This window comes from Euprymna scolopes, chromosome 46 (genome assembly GCF_053919585.1).
Source record: "Euprymna scolopes isolate OS-2025 chromosome 46, ASM5391958v1, whole genome shotgun sequence".
Taxonomy (NCBI): domain Eukaryota; kingdom Metazoa; phylum Mollusca; class Cephalopoda; order Sepiida; family Sepiolidae; genus Euprymna; species Euprymna scolopes.
The window spans coordinates 196,732,112-196,751,193 of NC_136527.1; the positions used below are offsets into that span (position 1 = coordinate 196,732,112).

The 19,082-nt window shown below is 37.7% G+C and overlaps 1 non-coding gene across 1 annotated transcript; it reads right to left on the minus strand.

Annotated features, from left to right (window-relative positions):
* Positions 1-785: 785 nt before the first annotated feature.
* On the minus strand, positions 786-947 carry LOC145271652 (U1 spliceosomal RNA). The gene has a single exon (XR_013866054.1). It is a non-coding gene; the product is annotated as a U1 spliceosomal RNA (small nuclear RNA).
* Positions 948-19,082: the final 18,135 nt, after the last annotated feature.

Consider the following 19,082-nt stretch of genomic DNA (forward strand, 5'->3'; position numbering starts at 1 on the left):
CTTTTTTTTCAATAACAATGTTATCATATCAATACAGGCGCACACTCTAAGCAAACAACGAATTTCATGACGCGGAGGTTTCCATCGGCTGTCTAAAGCGTTTAATCTGTGCATGCGCACAAGAGAATTTCATTAAGAAAGTGTAACTGTTAATTTCACAGCTCCAAGCAAGTTTTGTTTTTGTTTTTATATGAATTTCGAGATACCGACATAAAACTTAATGATTTTATAATGTATGCATAGTAAAAAATAAACTAATAATAATAATAAAAAACAAACGTATTATTTTTAATTTTATCATTAATATTGTGTAGAAATAACTTGGGTGCGGTGCAGTCCGCCAGCTCCATGCACGAGCCGCCACTGCAAATGTTAAACAAAAATCAATAATTAGGCACAAATCCCATTCACAAAATGGAGGAGAGGCTGTGTAATTATTTATTTGTTAAAGGCTTATCCATAGCTAAAGTTTTTACTCGTAACAATCACTCCAGGGACTGTCCTATTTACTTAAATCAAATCAATGATTTTTATATAACAGAAAAGACTATGTTCAATGCAAACGTTACTGATATGGACATGCAGATTAGATACAATGAGAACGTTGGAATAGAAGTGGATGATAAACTGATCTGGAAAAATCGCTTGTTTTGTGGCGCGTACAGAGATGGGCGATTGGAGAAAAGGGAAACTATCAGTGAGAGTTGTAGACTTACGGAGCGGAATTAGGTCGTTTACTTATCAGTAGAAGGATTAGAGAAGAATATCTGATATTGATTGAATTATCGGGGTGAGCGCGTACGCAGACCTCACACTTAGAAAGAATGCACCCGAATTGTCCACATTTGGGACGATCGCAAAAGTCAACCAAACCGCAGTGCAATGGAAGGGTCTCAATCTGGAGGAACGACCTTATTTATCGCCGTAACCTCGATGCCAGGTAGTATTTATTTGCTCCCCCACCGAGAAAATTAGGCACAAGTCCGATTTTTAAAGTGAGGAGTGAAGGGGAAATGGGAACCAGCTCCCCGGGGAATAGGGGAACTGGGTAGGTACAATTGGTATGAAAGGTTGCCCCTACATTGACCAAGGTCTTGCTGGTCTTTGCTTGACACTTGTTGCCCAGGCCCCGAAGGGCGAGGGTCAGGTAAGTATCATTTTTTTTGTATTATGTGCACTGTTTTTATATCGCACTTATATATTAACCACCGACAGACATTAATAACTTGAGCTATGACAACAGCGTATTCTTTTCATTGTTTTGAGTCTCGAGTATATATCCGAAACAGTTAATCAACAGAGAACCGCATCACTTTTATAAAAGCATATAAGATATCAACGAATACACACTCGAGAGTCAAATTTTTTTTTTTTATAATTGCATCAGCAGTGAGATATCTATTGCATCGATAGAAGGATCCAGCCATTTTCTCAGCGACCTTTGGTAGGGAATGTTCAGTAAATAAGCCTAGACGAGGGCAAGAGATTGCAATATTTAAAATTAAAGAGAAATGGCCCCATTAGAGTTATATATATATATATATATATATATATATATATATATATATATATATATATATAAATGGGCGGAAGTCTCTCGAGAGCTCTTTCAGCTATCATCTCATCAGGAGAAAATCGATAGCGTAAAAATAATAATACTATGTCGAAAATTAAGAGTTCTGATGGGGAACTATTGAATGTGCCAAAAATTACGGGGACACTAAAATAAAGTGTATTAACGTTTAAAAAACGATTAAAATATTGGCACAACGAGGGGGAGGGGACAGAGAAAAGATTCACAGTTCCCCAAAGAGAAACAATGTGTTAGATGTTTCTTTCTGCCGGCATAAAGAAGGTTTCCGCACTGCAATAGAGACAGACTCCAAAATCTTTATATGGTTTCTGGAGTCCGCTCTATGTAGCACCTCGAACCATTCTATTTATATCTATCGGCACAGCACGGGTTGTCAACCAAATGCTGGACAATAGCAGAGTCCAAGGCTGCAGAAGGATGGAGACTACCAGACACCATCCTCCCTTGTCTAATCTTCGATGGAACATGCTGGTTTATACGAGTCAAAAGATGCAATGCAATTTGACTCGTATGAACCAGCATGTTCCATTTAAGATCTGACAAGGGTCTGGTAGTCTCCCTCCTTGTGCAGCCTTGGACTCTACTATTGTCCAGCATTTGGTTGACACCCCGTGCTGTGCCGATAGATATAAAATAGGATATAAAATAGACTGGTTCGAGGTGCTACATAAACAGACGCCTTCTAGTAATCAATGAACCAAAAACACCAAACGGCCTGAATTACCTCCCTTTGTCCATTATAGGATACAAATCGACCCAATTTCAAAATTAACTAACAATACTTAACAATATAATTGGCTTATCTCCCTTCATTTTATCCTACTTAACGATATGAAAACATCTTTCAAGTAGAATAACAATGAATCTTAAAACATTAAATAACAATAAATAGATTAGAATACTCCACCCGTAATATTATACAAGGAGTTTTATATATATCTAATACACCCATTTTATTTCCTCTCGTATTCAATTAAACTTTGAAACTAAAAGGCTCTTAAATTCGAGCACAAATATAACGATAATCTATTAACATTACCTGCCACTAATATGAAACTAAAACTAACCGTAACATTTTTGCAAGGCTGTTACGGCAAATGAACAAACAAAATATTTAAAGGTTAATTAACAAACAAACAAAAACTTTAAAAATTAAATATTGGGTAACAAAGAAATAACAAGATCTAATTTCGGAACCGAACGAATGGGATATATATTAAAACTTTTTTTTAATGGCTTAGGGCTCTCTGTAGCAACTTCTCATGACTCTACTCTTAAATAAGGATACGAAAATTAGGCGACATATTAATATTTAAATGGAATTTTCCGTAACCACAACAAAGGTAGATGTTTCTCGTATGCCTTTCTAGCTAGGGATTTTTTCTTCCGTCTTTCTCTTAAAAAAATGCTCCATTGCCAAAAGCGTGCTTATTCATAAAGTCTGAAGAAATGCTGGTTTTGAAAATTTTCAAACTGTAAACATAACACTGAGTTATGTACCCTTAACCCGAGCTCTCCAGGAAGGAGAGAGAAAAAGATACTGTCATGGCGGACCCAATAAAGGTACACATGTACGTCGCTTATCGAGGCTAACTAATGTGTCTTGTTCAGTGGTGCACTGTGCAGACCCCCAATCATTTCTACTCAAGATTATCGATACACGGTAAAAATAATACGTTTATTTTTTTCCTTTCTATGTGATAATATATCATAATAATAATAATAATAATATATATATATATATATATATATATATATATATATATATATATATATATATATATATATATAATCCTGAAGCTTAATGTCGATAACTGTCCCCATATTCATATAAGTATAAAAGTAAAACTTTGCTTGGAGCTGCCAAATTCACAGTTACACATTCTTAGCGAAGTTCGCTTATACGCATGCGTCGCATGCCCGCTTCAGACGGCGAATGAAAGCTAAGTTGGAACTGTCGTTTTAGCAGTTCCAAACGCTCGTGAAAACCGGTGTTTGCGTGTTTTCGCTTATATTATTATTTTTTTAAAAGGCTTGTTTACAAATGTTTTGTTTTTATTATTATTAAAAAGTGTAAAGTGTTCTTGTAAATAAATATCCACCTTAAAAAAAATTCTCACACTTTTAAATGCGATTTAAGCAGACAAAAATATACAATATGCGAAACTTTTTTTTTTATTAAAAGTGTTCGGGCTTTTTACCCGTAAAGCTACCAACGTAACTAATGTTATTTTTTCACGTACGGCTTATTTTGTTTGTGTTTTTATGTAGTTTGAAATCTATTCAATTTGTGGTAGTTAAACTTTACAGAATAAAAAATATTTACATTTTTTCTATTGAAAAGTTAAGAAAATTTTATTTTTTTTAAATACATTTTAGTTAAAAAATGTTTTTAAATGTTCCTATTTACAATGCCTCCCCACGGGACAGAGTTAGACACCAGGGTCGTTTTTTAACGTGGAGAAAAGGAACAAAAATAAAAATTGTCTCAGTCGTGAAGGACTTCTCCTCCACCGACAGAGAACAAGAAATTGAAGTGAAGCATCTGAAGAACAGACACTACACCTTGATCTTGGACAAAAGGAAAACTGTTATCCAGTAAAACCATTTTCAAATGGTAAGCTCCTAACTTTACCATCGTGTGCAAGCAAGTAAATTTCAAAGATTTTGTTTTTATGAAAAAATAAATTATTAAAAAATTGTAAATAAAATGTATTTAAATAAATGTTTTTCGTTTGTTTGCCTGCGGAAAAGCCCATAAAATTTATTTAATCTGTAAAGTTTAAAAGAAATATATTTGTATATTTTTTTATTACTCTGTAAAGTGTACACATTTTAAAATTGTATTTTATTATTAAAATGTTTTTGCGTATTATCCCTTTTTCGACGGCTTATAATGGCAAAGTTAAAAAATATTTGTATTAAAAAAAGACAATTTTAATGGCAAGCTTATTTTGTTATACGCCTATTTTTAATTAACAGCAAGCTTTTTATAAATAAAAAACGTTTTTAAATAGTAAAACTATTTTCGTTAATGAAAATCTGTTATCTAAAAGTTATAAAAGTACGATTCAACTCAGTTAGAACCCGGTTCAGTTGAATCGCAAAAAGAGGATCACGTAAACATTGTATTCCTTCTACCCTAATTAATATTCTACTAATAGACTGCCTAGTACTTACCTTTCCCAACACAATTGATATAAAAGAATTTAACCATGACCTCCTTGCATCCCCAAAAAATAACTTCTGTGACGGTAAGTGAACTTCAACAGATTGAGTTTTCACAGCTGCCTCTCCATGATAAAGTTGAAATTAAGAAAAGAGGCCGTTCAACGCCTGATATTCAAATATCTCAGTCAGGCATTAGCAACAACAAAGTGTATATTCGTAGCTTTAATTCTGACTGTGTTATATTCGCATATCTCTCCACATTTCCATGAATAAACCAGAAATCAGCAAGGCAATGACGGCAGCAACAATGGCGACCCTAAGACAAATCTGTTCGCCTTTACAACGTAGTCAAACACAATAAATACATAGGACAATTTCAAATCCCATCTCTTTAGATACACACATCATTAGAATAACTCGCACCTTACTTCAACATAGAAAACCTCCAGAGAAAGCTGCACAGCAAAAGAAAAAAACCAAAATAAAAAATCACAGACACTACCGTAAACGCAACTCAGATAGCATAAAAACGCAAATAATGATTCCACAAAACACCCCAACAATACGACACCGACTAGGTTACATTCACAACTTTCTCAGCTTTAAATCGATGTAACACATGCATACACACACCAAACAGATAATTCTCTACAATTCATTAAAGCACGAAAAACAAACACAAATAAAAAATACGACGGCCATTTTGACGCCGGAGCCGATGTGCCTTTTACTACGTCCGCACGTGCTGTATAAATAAGCCGGCCGTCAGAGAAAAAGGGTTTTCCAGCAGATCGCTGGCCAGAGCAGGTCGCCTCGCTACCAGCAGAAGCGGACACAGCTGTTCCCCTCAACTCTTTGCAGCAGCAGCAGCGACAGCCGTTCCCCTCAACTTTCTAGCAGCAGCAGCGGCAGCAGCAATAGCCGTTCCCTTCAGCTCCATCCAGCAGTAGCAGCAGCGACAGCCGTTCCCCTCAACTTTCTAGCAGCAGCGGCAGCAGCAATAGCCGTTCCCTTCAGCTCCATCCAGCAGTAGCAGCAGCGACAGCCGTTCCCCTCAACTTTCTAGCAGCAGCAGCGGCAGCAGCAATAGCCGTTCCCTTCAGCTCCATCCAGCAGTAGCAGCGGCAGCTCAGCGACAGCAGTTGATTCAAAAGTGCCTAGTCACCTATCACCGCTTGTTCCCTTGAGGAATACCACCAGCGAACCCCGACTCATCCCAGCGACTCCTCAGCGGCAACAGCGGTGGCGATGTTCCAGTCCCGGACGTCATCCCTAGACCGTACCAGCATCTCGGCCCCTGTACCTGCCCGAACCTGATCAGGCCAGGATTCCAACCTCTCTAATCCCTATTCCGGCCTTCCTGACGCCCGGCTGACCGTTCCGGCCTTGATTGAGGATATATATACTTATTCACATTGACCCTCAATAAAGGTTTAAACCAAATTACTTCGTTTGTTCTCCTTGCTTCCATACGCTCGTGTTATTCTATAACAACTGGTACCAACGGAAAAGTTGGCTTTGCGGCTGTGAACTAAAAAAGGCATTGTACTGCTTTCCTTGTTTGTTGTTTGGGAGTGATGTAACGTGGACAAAAGATGGTTTCAGAACTATTAGCAAAATGAAAGATAGAACTGAAAAGCATGAGAAGTCAAAGGAGCACGTTGACAATGTAGTTTCCCTATCAATTTTGGGGACCGTAAATATTAAAGAAAAACTTAGTGAGGCCTACAGACTTTCAATCAATCATCATAACATGAATGTTAAGAAGAACCGTGAAATTTTATCTAAAATAATAGATGGTATTTTCTTTTGTGGGAACTTTGAAACTCCCTTACGAGGACATGATGAAAAATATGATTCAGTGAATGCAGGTGTATTTAGAGGATTAGTAAATTTTGCATCTAAATTAGATCCATATTTAAAGAATCACTTAGAAACCAGTAGTGTCTTCAAAGGTGTTTCCAAGATGACATACTTGACTGTCTTTTACAAATATACCATGATGAAATAAGGGCAGAAATTAGCAGAGCTTCCTTTGTAGCTGTCATGGCTGACGATACAACAGATGTGTCTGAACATACACAAATGATCATTGTTTTACGGTACGTCTTGGATGAAAAAATACTTGAACGCTTTTGGGGATTCTTTATTCCAGAAAATCAAACCGCTGATGGAATATCAAAATATATTCTACAACAATTGGATATAATCCTTCAAGGGAATCGCCAAAAACTGATATCTCAGACATTTGATGGTGTAAATGTCATGAAAGACAAAAAAGCTGGTGTTCAGGCGAAAATAAAAGCAGTTTATAGTAATGCACATTTCACTCACTGTTATGCGCATCAACTTAATTTAATAATGAGGAATGCAGCAAGCATTACACGAAATGCTAGAATATTTATCTCTAACATTTTGGCTATTCCGACTTTCTTTTCTAGATCACCACAGCGTCTGTCCATTCTCAAGAAGCATCTGGATGTAAGCATTCCACCTCCATCCGCCACGAGGTGGAACTTAAACATACGGGCCATAAATAGAGTTCATGAAAATGTTCAAGCATTAAAAAAATGTCTCACTGAAATTCAGTCAACATCATATGTAGATGAAACCGTTGCAGAAGCGACAGGAATTCTGAAATATTTGAACGATGAAAATTTCATATTTTGGTTAGAGCTATTTCATAAAATTATGTCTCATGGTGAAATTATTTATAATCAAATGCAATCTCGGGAAATTAGCATATATAAAGTCAATGAATACATAGCAAATTTCAAAACTGCGATAAGATAAGAAACTCCAAATACTGTGAAAATCCTTCACAAACACTCAAGGCCGAAGCTAAAGAACTGTGTGACTATATATCTGTTGATATAACAGACAGATATTCTTCAACTAAACATTTAATAAATTGTTTAACAAGAAAAGCTTTGCTAGTTTTAAGAAAGAACTACCTACAGAAGAGATATCCTTGACAACTGAAGCATATTCCATGATTGACAAACAAAAGTTTGAAACTGAGTTAGAAATATTTTATAGTAGGTCAGATATCCATGAGTATTGCAAAGTAATTGATCTCCTGAAATTTATTTTGGAAAACAATTTAAACGATGTTCTTAGTGAAATCACAAAACTCATAAAAATTATCTTGACAATTCCCATGACTACATCAGAGGCAGAACGTTGTTTTTCAACTCTGAAAAGAATAAAAACTTTTCTAAGGAGCACCATGGGTTGCGAAAGACTAAATGCACTTGCAGTGCTTTCAATTGAAAAAAAGTTATTCAGCAATCATTCAGAAGTTAAGGAGAAAATTATCAATCTTTTCTCACGAATTAAAACAAGAAGAATGGAATTTACTTTCAATTAAATATAAGTAAGCTATTCCAAATATTTACATTTATTTATAATTCCTTTAAGTTATTGTATTTTTATACGTGTGCATACGTATAAATTATGTATATTTTTTCATGTTTGTTTTATTTTTACACAATATTAAAACAATACGCATTTTTTTAAACAGCACCCCCACTAATCTTAGGCACGAGCCGCCACTGGTCTTGTTGTCTTTCCCTTATGAGTGAAGTCCTTCCCTCTTAATTATACATGGTGTCAGGAGTCGGATAAAAACAAAAATAACGAAACAAAGGAAAAATACAACGACCCATCCTAAAAATAAAACATGAAAATACGTATGAACGATGAAGGACGCACCCTCACCACGTGGTAAACTTTTTTCGTTTCTTTGTTTGTTTTGTTTTTAATATCCAGTCAGTCAATACTTTTTGACGCTCTTGTTTAACACAAATATGTCTAACCCAAACGAAGCTTCACCAAAACATGCCGAAATCGACCCAATTTCTTTCATGTTACAAATGCAACAACAACAACTCACCATGCAAGAACAGATGACGAACCTCATGGCACGCCTCCTGCCCACCGGGCAACACGCCCCCACCCCATTGTCGCGCCATTCACGGGTGAATTCCGAGCGACCGGTAATAGAACCTGACTCGTCAGACAATAAATGGATCATTTTTAAGGATGCATGGCTTCGTTATAAGGAGATGACACAACTTAACGACCCCACAGAAATCCGGAATGAGTTACGATCTGCATGCAATTCATCTGTCAATGAGATGTTATTCAATTTTATTGGTCCGGATGCCCTGCATAATGCATAATGCTACAGAGAATATATTAATTCCGTTGCCGTGAAAACCGTCCATCCCGAGGTATACCGTCAGCAGTTCTTTGTAATGAGGCAAAGTGATGGGGAGACTATCACATCCTTTATTTCCCGGTTGAAATCACAAACGATGCTCTGCGCTTTCAATTGTGGCAACCAGCAATGTACAATGTAATTTTCCGAAGACATGATCAAATCTCAAATCATTGCCGGATTACGGGACACCTCCCACCAGAGCAAAATTTTAGCAGAGATTACGTCCCTGCCAACTCTAAATGACTTAACTAGACATCTCTTGACTCTAGAATCTACCGCCAGAGCATCAAATCACTTCCGACCAGCAGAGATCACACAAGTGGCCCAATTTAAATCTGCGTCATCAAGAAAGTTTTCACCACCAGACAAGACCAAAAATGATAATGGCAAATGCAAAGGTTGTGGAAACAAGGCACGCCCAAAAGGACGAAGACAATGCCCCGCTTGGGGCAAATCATGCCACAAATGTGGCAAAGAGAACCACTTCTCAACCATATGCCATGGCACAGCATCGTCAAATGCCATAATGGGAGACTACCCAAATGACAGCCAAGATGAAGATTCTTCGTTCATATCGACAATGACTGTGCAACCTAAATGACTAGAGGAAGAAGAGGGGATCCCGCATGGGTCATGGACCAACAACAAGTTCACACTAAGCCGACCAGAGCTACCTCCATTTTTCAATTTTACAACCACATTAGATACAAAGGCCCACCAACATCTCGGACGATTCAGACATATAAATATGAAACACCAACCCGTCCAATTGTTCACTTTGGCAGACATAGGAGCTCAGACAAGTACAGCTCGTATGGACTTATTGAACAATCTGGGGTGAACTTCTGAACATCTGCTGCGCACCAGACATCGGTTACGCGCCGTTAATGATGACAACCTGCCCATTAAGGGGGCCTTAATTGCCACGATGTCACTCGGTAAGGCAACATGTTCGGAGGTGATATACATCAGCCCAAGGGTTAAGGGCCTGTATATATCACAAACGGCCCTGAAACAACTCAAAATTATCAACGACGACTTTCCAGCACAAATTAATAGTCTGGTAGCTCCAACGAAGATGGACCACAAACCAACTGACCGAATGTTAGCCCCATTCGGATGCCCATAGAGATCACCATGCCCACCACTGCCAGACAAGCTCCCGTTTCCTGCCACACCGGAATATCGAGGAGAGATAGAGAGCTGGATCAAATGCTATTTTGTCAGCAGTGCATTTAATACATGTACACACCAGAAATTGCAGACCATGACCGGTGAACCGCTTACTATCACATTCCTCGACAACCACCAACCTAAGGCTGTTCACAAACCAATCCCTGTCCCTTACCACTGGAAAGAAGCTGTCAAATCCCAGCTTGATGCAGACGTAGCACTGAACATCATTGAACCAGTGTCAGCAGGGACACCAACGACATGGTGTTCGAGAATGATCACCGTGCGCAAAAAAGATGGCAGCCCACGTAGAACGGTCGACCTCCAAAATTTAAATGCAATGACAAGACAAGAAACACACCACACACCCTCCCCATTCAATCTTGTCAATACGATACCCCCAGGAAAAAAGAAAACTATTCTGGATGCCTGGAACGGATATCACAGTGTTCCTCTGGCTGTAAAGGCACGGGATGCCACCACTTTCATAACAGAATGGGGCAGATACAGGTATTTGCGAGCCCCCCCCCCCCAAGGTTTCCAAGCGTCCAATGATGGTTACACAAAGAGATTCGACACCATTACAGAAGGTTTCCCTCGTGTTGCTCGCTGTGTGGACGACTCTATCTTGTAGGATGATGATATGGCACTATCCTTTTTTGCACACCGTTAGATACATCATATTATGTGCTGAAAATGGAATAGTATTTAACCCAGAAAAATTCCAATTCGCAAAAGACAATGTAGAGTTTGCTGGCTTCGACATCAGCTTAACAGGGTACAAACCATCTCAAAAATTACTTGAGGGCATCAGAAACTTCCCATCACCGACAAACATTACAGGAGTTAGATCTTTCTTTGCTTTGATTAACCAAGTTTCATATGCGTTTGCCCAAGCACCCATCATGTCACCCTTCAGAGAACTACTGAAACATAACAGCACTTACTGGGACGATACATTGGAACAACTCTTCCAGCAATCCAAGGAAACAATCCTAGAAAACATCCGGGATGGCGTTCGAACATTTGAAATAAATCGCCCAACATGTCTGACTACAGACTGGAGTCGAACAGGAATAGGATTTACCCTACTCCAAAAACATTGTGCATGCCCGTCCACAATGGACCACCGTTGTGGGCCAGGACATTGGAAAGTTGTATATGCTGGCTCCCGATTCACTAGACCTGCTGAGAACCGGTATGCACCAATTGAAGGGGAAGCTTTAGCTATAAAGTTTGGATTGGAAAGCTGCAAAATGTTTGTTTTAGGCTGCCCCCACCTGATACTTGCTATTGATCACAAACCCCTTGTGCCGATATTCAATGATCGTAGCTTGGACGAAATAAAAAATCCCAGGATTTTAGATATCAGAGAGCAGACCCTGGTGTACCAATTCAGGGCCATATCAATACCAGGCGACGCCAATGGTGGAGCAAATGCCATGTCCCGTATCCCTACACATACCATCAAGGTCGCAGCAGCGGAATTGGATAGCATGGAAGAAGCGTTGCAAGCTGGAATAGAATCCCGATACAACCAAGAAACATCTCCTATCAAGATGGTGCGCATACAGCAAGATGCCGCGATGGATCACCAATACATGAACCTCGTGGAAACAATAGAACAAGGATTCCCTTAACACAAGGATCTTCTACAGCCAAATATTAAAGAGTTTTGGAATATGCGAAGCGACCTATACACAGTTCAGTCTCTAGTATTCAAGGAAGGCCGCATATTAATTCCGAAAAACCTACGTCGCGAACTCATCGACCAACTCCATGTTGGCCACCAGGGGGTCAACAGTATGAGAAGCAACGCCAGACAACGTTTTTTGGCCTGGTATGGGAGCACAATTGCAGGAAAAGCGCAGTCAGTGCAAGCGCTGTAACGAAATTGCCCCATCAAACCATAAAGAACCTGCAATGGAGCCTGTCCACCCAGAATACCCTTTCCAGTCGACAGTAACAGATATTTTCAACATGGCGGGACGGAAATATATGATATATGCTGACATATATTCAGGTTGGACAGAAGTATCTTCAATGCAACAAGACGCCAGGATCTCCACAGTATGCAACATCTTACGCAGGTATTTTGTGAATTATGGTGTGCCGGAGTGATGAGTGGAGGACATTTCTCAAAACATGGGGCATATCCTTCCGAGTCTCGTCGGCATATTATCCACAAAGCAATGGCAGAGCTGAGGCAGCTGTCAAGCATATGAAGACGATATTAACAACAAATGTTAGCCCCAATAGTTCACTGGATACGGATGAAGTGGCAAAAGCACTGCTACTCCATCGCAACACACCACCACCTTACATAGGTGCGTCACCATCAGAACTTCTATTCGCTCGTCCCCTGAATGACCACTTACCAAACCCCACAAAATTTCGCCGTGAATGGTTGGAACTCGCCGACATGCGCGAGAGGGCCATTAACCAGCGTTTCCTCAACAACATGAAACACACTGAAAACAGGCAACAACTCAACCCACTAAGAATTGGGGAACATGTGTCAATTCAAAACCAACATGGACACAAACCACTGCGCTGGGATAACACCGGCACGATTGTTGAAACTCTCCCCACAGACAATACCGTGTATTAGTTGATGGTAGCAGAAGAACCACACTCCGAAACCGCCGTTACCTTCGCAAAATAAGCACGGATAGCCGCAACCTGGCTCATGATGACACCCTACCAGATGACCTACCAAACAGAATCAGGATCCATTCCCCACAGTCACCTACAAACTCAAACCCAGTTCGCCCAGACAGCCAACAACACCCTCAAATACAAATAACACCAACCCCACCTTCCACACCAGGTACTCAAATAAAGAATGAACCCCCTGAAAATGACAGATACAGGGCAGAATTAAAGATCTGAAGCTAGGTCTAGACCTATCCGTAACAGACGATTACCATCTAGATTTAAGGACTTCCAGCTTGGATGATAATAATAATAATAGTGGTAATAATAATAATGATAAATATACCACTATCAGCCGGTCACTGGGGTGTGACCGACAGACGTGTTATAGTAAATGTCTTAAAGCGGTCTCATGAAGACATGAAGATGGGCCAGTCATTAGGGTCTGAGTAACAAGAAGAAAATCATACCTGAGATGTTGGATCTGGGTGTGGCTCCTTTCTTTTCTCAAGATGATCTCTTCACCCTGGTGGCATTCTGGTGGGAATCTTCATCTCTTTGTCCTCAGGGCCGCCTTTCGACTTCAGACATTTATGGCAGACACAAGAAAAATGACACGCGACACAATTGTAATATACAAAGGTATAACTAACTATTTTATTTTACATTAGAGATACAATATATATTACAAAAAAAACAATTTACAATTAATTTTTACAATAGGCTTTTCAAAGCTAACTAACCTACCCTAACTAGTGTTGAGGGAGGGGGTGGCCCCCCCCTCATTTACGGAGAGACAGTCTATGCGTCCTCACATCATGGTGGTCGTGCAGGAAAAAAGACAGAAAGATAGCAAGGGAATTATGGGAAGGGGTTTCTTTGTATCTCTACGCTCATGGACAATTTACCACCCGTCCATGCTGCAGAGTGTGTTAGAAACAGTGGCACAAGGAAATAGTGCCACATCCCTCCCTATGCAATCCGAAATTTATGAGTATTCATAAATTTCAGAAGTCCCTAATTTTCCGTGAATGGTGCGTCAACCGGCCGTCAGCAATCAATGTCCCCATGCTCTACGTTCCATCAGGAACTCAGTGAAGCAAGTTATCTTTTCCACCAGGCTCCTGGTAGGCTGGTATACTGCTTCAAATACCAGAGAGGGTAATCATCCTCGCCCTCCATCGAGGCAATGGCATCATGATTTCAGTAACAGGATTTACACTTTCTTAAGCAACCAGTATAATATTTTTTTAACAAAGCCGGATTTTACGTGAGTTCATCACGCCGACCTATACGTATTTGACTAAGCCGGATTCTACGTGAGTTTATCACGCCGACCTATACGTATTTCACTAAGCCGGATTCTACGTGAGTTTATCACGCCGACCTATACGTATTTGACTAAGCCGGATTCTACGTGAGTTTATCACGCCGACTTATACGTATTTCACTAAGCCGGATTCTACGTGAGTTTATCACGCCGACCTATACGTTTTTTAATTTAGTCTGCATAACATTATTTTCGTAACTGGATTTACGCTCCCTTCAGCAACCAGTATAATGTATTTTAACCAAGTCGGAGTTACGTGACCTCACCACGCCGACCTATATGTATTCCAAGTTATTACTTCAGTTACTGGACTTACGCTCTCTTCAGCAACCAGTATAATATATTTTAGATAAGTCGGGGTTATGTGACCTCATCACGCCGACCTATATGGATTTAGTAAAACCTCGGTCTTCAGAGGTTCTAATCCAATTAATTCTGTTAGAGCAAGGAGTCTGCCGCCGAGCGACCAATAAAAACTATCCACCACGGAATATTTATTAATTATATAAAGAATTAATTAAGAAGGGCACTCAGCCTTCATGAGTTAGAATACTCAATTAGGGGGAAAAAATTTCCAAAAATAAACAATTCAGAAACCTGGTATACATTAAATCAATGAAATAGGGTGTTAACAATTTTTTTTCTTAAAAAGAAAACATTTTTAAAAAATCATTTCAGAGCACCTCGGTCACAATTAGAATTTGTTTACACAATGCAAACGCATTTCAGTTATTACATTCATAATTAACTTTTTCCCAAATTTCAGGGTACATTTAAAAAGTATGTGTATTTTTTTCAAAACTTGATTTACAAAAGATCATTAAAATTTAATTCCAAAATTTAAAAATTATTTCAAGTATTTTGGTTCATCGTTAAAATCAATTTATGTTAGTTAACTTCTTTGCAAAGTAATTCATTTATTACTTTAAAAACAATCTTCTCAAAAGGTCATAAACTTCGAATAGACCCATTTTTCGTAATACAGTTCAAAAATTATTCTAAACATTTGGTTCATTATTAAAATTAATCTTCCGAAAAGATCATAAAAAATTCATTTTGAATCAATTCACCCTTCACAATGAGATTCAGAAACATCCCAAATTTTTCATTTCGTAATTATTATTTTTAAAATTCAGTGTACATTTAAAGTTATTTAATTGATTCTTAAAAATCATTTCTTCTTATAGGTCATTATCAAGGTCATTTCGAATTAATAAACTCCCGCCACACCTGGGAGTCACATTAGTTAACGACCAGTTCTGTATAGTTAACAGCTCGAAAAAATTAAAGTTTCAATTAAAGAGAGATCTTTCTAGACTGAGGAAATCTTTTTTTTTCTTAAGAATTAATTCAATTTTACGTATATACTCCTCAGTCAATATTTCAGGGACCCCTATCATACGGTCCAATTTCAAATAAACCTTCAATTAAAGAATTCGCTCGAATAATTCTTCCTTAAAAATAATCTAGAATTCAAGAAAATTTCTTTCGTTAGTCAAATAATATTTCCTTAGAAATTATTAAAAATTCAGAGAATATTCGAAATGTAATAGCATAATTTTTCTTTAAAAAAACTATGAACATTTCAGAGAACTCTTAAAAAATTAACGTAATCATGTAACAGTTGGCTTTTCCAAACACTCGAAGATTTCAAAAAAATACTTTAAGTGCTGTTTGAATAATTGTCTCAGTTTTTATTTTTAATAAAAACCAATTGAAGACATCATTTAATGTAATTTAACGAAGCATAAATAATTTTGTTCTTTAAACTTGGTAGAAAAATTTAAAAAACTCCAAGTTAATTCGTTATTATATGCCCTCCTGCAATCAGCCATGGGGGTTTAGCTATACAATCATTAAAACGCAAGAGTAGAGAAAGAGACCGAGGGGGAAAAGAAGGGGATAGAGACAGAGCGATGCCATTACACACCCTACCACCCTCATGATATCATTACGTAATAACAAAAAAAATCTTCGACAATTTTCTCTCTCGTCCTCATAGACCCTAAAAGGTAAGGGAATGAGAGAGAGAGAAAGATAGAGAGAAGAAGAGAGAGAGAGAGGCAGATAGCATTGTTCTACCACCCATTCCTCAACACCCTCGCAAACACCATGACGAGGTCATCTTCGCTTATCTTTCCCATGTGCGGCCATTGTTTTAAAAAATGAGTGACAGGTAGACATTAAACATTTCTACGAGTTTAAAAAAAAAAATAAGAAAATAGAAAAACAATCTTATTTTGAACAATTTTGTAAAATACATTCTAACACAAAACTTTCATATTATCTAACCCCAATTTTTTTTTTACCAGTAACATTTTTTTTTCTTTTTAAACAGACAAAACATCAATAAAAGAAACATTATCAATTCAAAAAAAATGTCCCCTTATGTTTCAGCTTTAATTGTTACCTAACCTGAAAAATAAACACATCAACTGTTCATGGAATAAAATGTAATGTAAAAGTTCTATTTTTTCAAATCTGAATCTAACACTTGCAAAGTCAAAAGAATTTTTTAAAAAGTCCTATATTTTTATAAACCTGAAATAAAGATCAGATAAAAAATGTTAGGTATCCTTTATTTTCTTTCCTTTTTTTTTTTTTAAATTTATTTTTCGAGCTTCGTGTTTGAAGGATTTTTTTTCTTTTTTTTTTTTCATGTAATAACAAGATGCATAGATATACACACATATCGATATATATCCGGAGAGAGACAGAAAGAGAGAAAGCGTGAGAGAGAAAGAGATATTGCATATTCTAGAGACACTTTTTTCTCATCTCTGTTTTTTTTTTTTTTTTTTGTGTGGAACACATTTCTTACTTTTTTTTTCGAAGGGTTACTTTCAATACTCTTTTTTTTTTTTAATCGATCTTTTGTAAACCGTTTTTTTTTTTTTTTGTAGGTGCAAGACAATTTTTTGTTCAGGTTCTAAATTTTCTTTTTTGAGTGCGTTTTTTTTTTTTGTGCGCGTGTGTACTGGTCTGCCATTTTTTTTTAAATTTTGCCAGAAATAATAGTTTTTTCCGTTTTTAAAGACCGTGGACCATTTTTTTCATTCGATTCGTCTAGTGGTCGTTATTTTTGGTTGTGCCGTGGGTTTAAGGGTCGAAATTATTTCCATGCTGGGAAACAATATGTTCTGGTCATAGTGCATCATTTATACTGCGACACAGATGCGACGAGATCCGTCTGGTAATTAACCAGGGTCAATCCTGCGTCTTAAGGCAACATTTATACCACTATCAGCCGGTCACTGGGGTGTGACCGACAGACGTGTTATAGTAAATGTCTTAAAGCGGTCTCATGAAGACATGAAGATGGGCCAGTCATTAGGGTCTGAGTAACAAGAAGAAAATCATACCTGAGATGTTGGATCTGGGTGTGGCTCCTTTCTTTTCTCAAGATGATCTCTTCACCCTGGTGGCATTCTGGTGGGAATCTTCATCTCTTTGTCCTCAGGGCCGCCTTTCGACTTCAGACATTTATGGCAGACACAAGAAAAATGACACGCGACACAATTGTAATATACAAAGGTATAACTAACTATTTTATTTTACATTAGAGATACAATATATATTACAAAAAAAACAATTTACAATTAATTTTTACAATAGGCTTTTCAAAGCTAACTAACCTACCCTAACTAGTGTTGAGGGAGGGGGTGCCCCCCCTCATTTACGGAGAGACAGTCTATGCGTCCTCACATCATGGTGGTCGTGCAGGAAAAAAGACAGAAAGATAGCAAGGGAATTATGGGAAGGGGTTTCTTTGTATCTCTACGCTCATGGACAATTTACCACCCGTCCATGCTGCAGAGTGTGTTAGAAACAGTGGCACAAGGAAATAGTGCCACATAAAAATAAATAAATAAATAAATAAATAAAAAAACCATGTAAACATAACACTGAGTTATGTACCATTAACCCGAGCTCTCCAGGAAGGAGAGAGAAAAAGATACTGTTATGGCGAACCCAATAAAGGTACACATGTACGTCGCTTATCGAGGCTGACTACTGTGTCTTGTTGTCTTTCCCTTATGAGTGAAGTCCTTCCCGACATAATGCTTGAAATTGTCGAACTGGACATGGAAACAATTGTAACGTAAAGTGAAATACACTTTTTGTTGCCACCAACACCTTGTTTTTAAGTCTTGTTTTTGCTTACACAGTATATTAATGCTCAATTATTATAAAATCTTGTAGCTTACTCTTTAAGTCAAGCATTTTTGGTTTAAAACTCATTGGTATATGAAAATTTACTGAATTTCACGAACTCAGTATAATTACACACACACACGCACACACGCGCGCACACACACACACACACACACACACACACACACACACACACACACACACACACACATATATATATATATATATATATATATATATATATATATATATATATATATATATATATATATATAATTAGTGTTTAAGCCAATTACACGGAGAGCAGAATGTTGTTAAGTATCGATTTGTGTTCTGTTATATATATTTTTTTCACATATTCACATCTGCGAGTCGGGACATTTTACAACATTGCAAAAGAGGAGGTAATACATGGGAGAGCAAAAAACATTAGATGTAAAGCAAGAATGGTGATAAGGCGACACGTTTGAAATGCGCAAACAAACTAGAAACAGGTACTACACTTGCATCGTAAGTCGCTTGATGTTATTTTCAGGGAAAAATCAGGGTTAGGTCTGGAATTATAAGTTAAGGTCATCGTAAAGTTAACGGAATCGAATCTGATAAAAATATGTCGCAATTTTCATAATGTAATCATGTGATTATTGTTTTGTTTCTTGTTGGTTCAAATCTAGTTTTTGTTATTTGATTGACTTCGCTATTTGTTCAATTCCTTCCTTTTTGAATTGTTTATGTGAAATATTCAGTTTTGCATGTTTTTATATTTGTATTATTTGGAT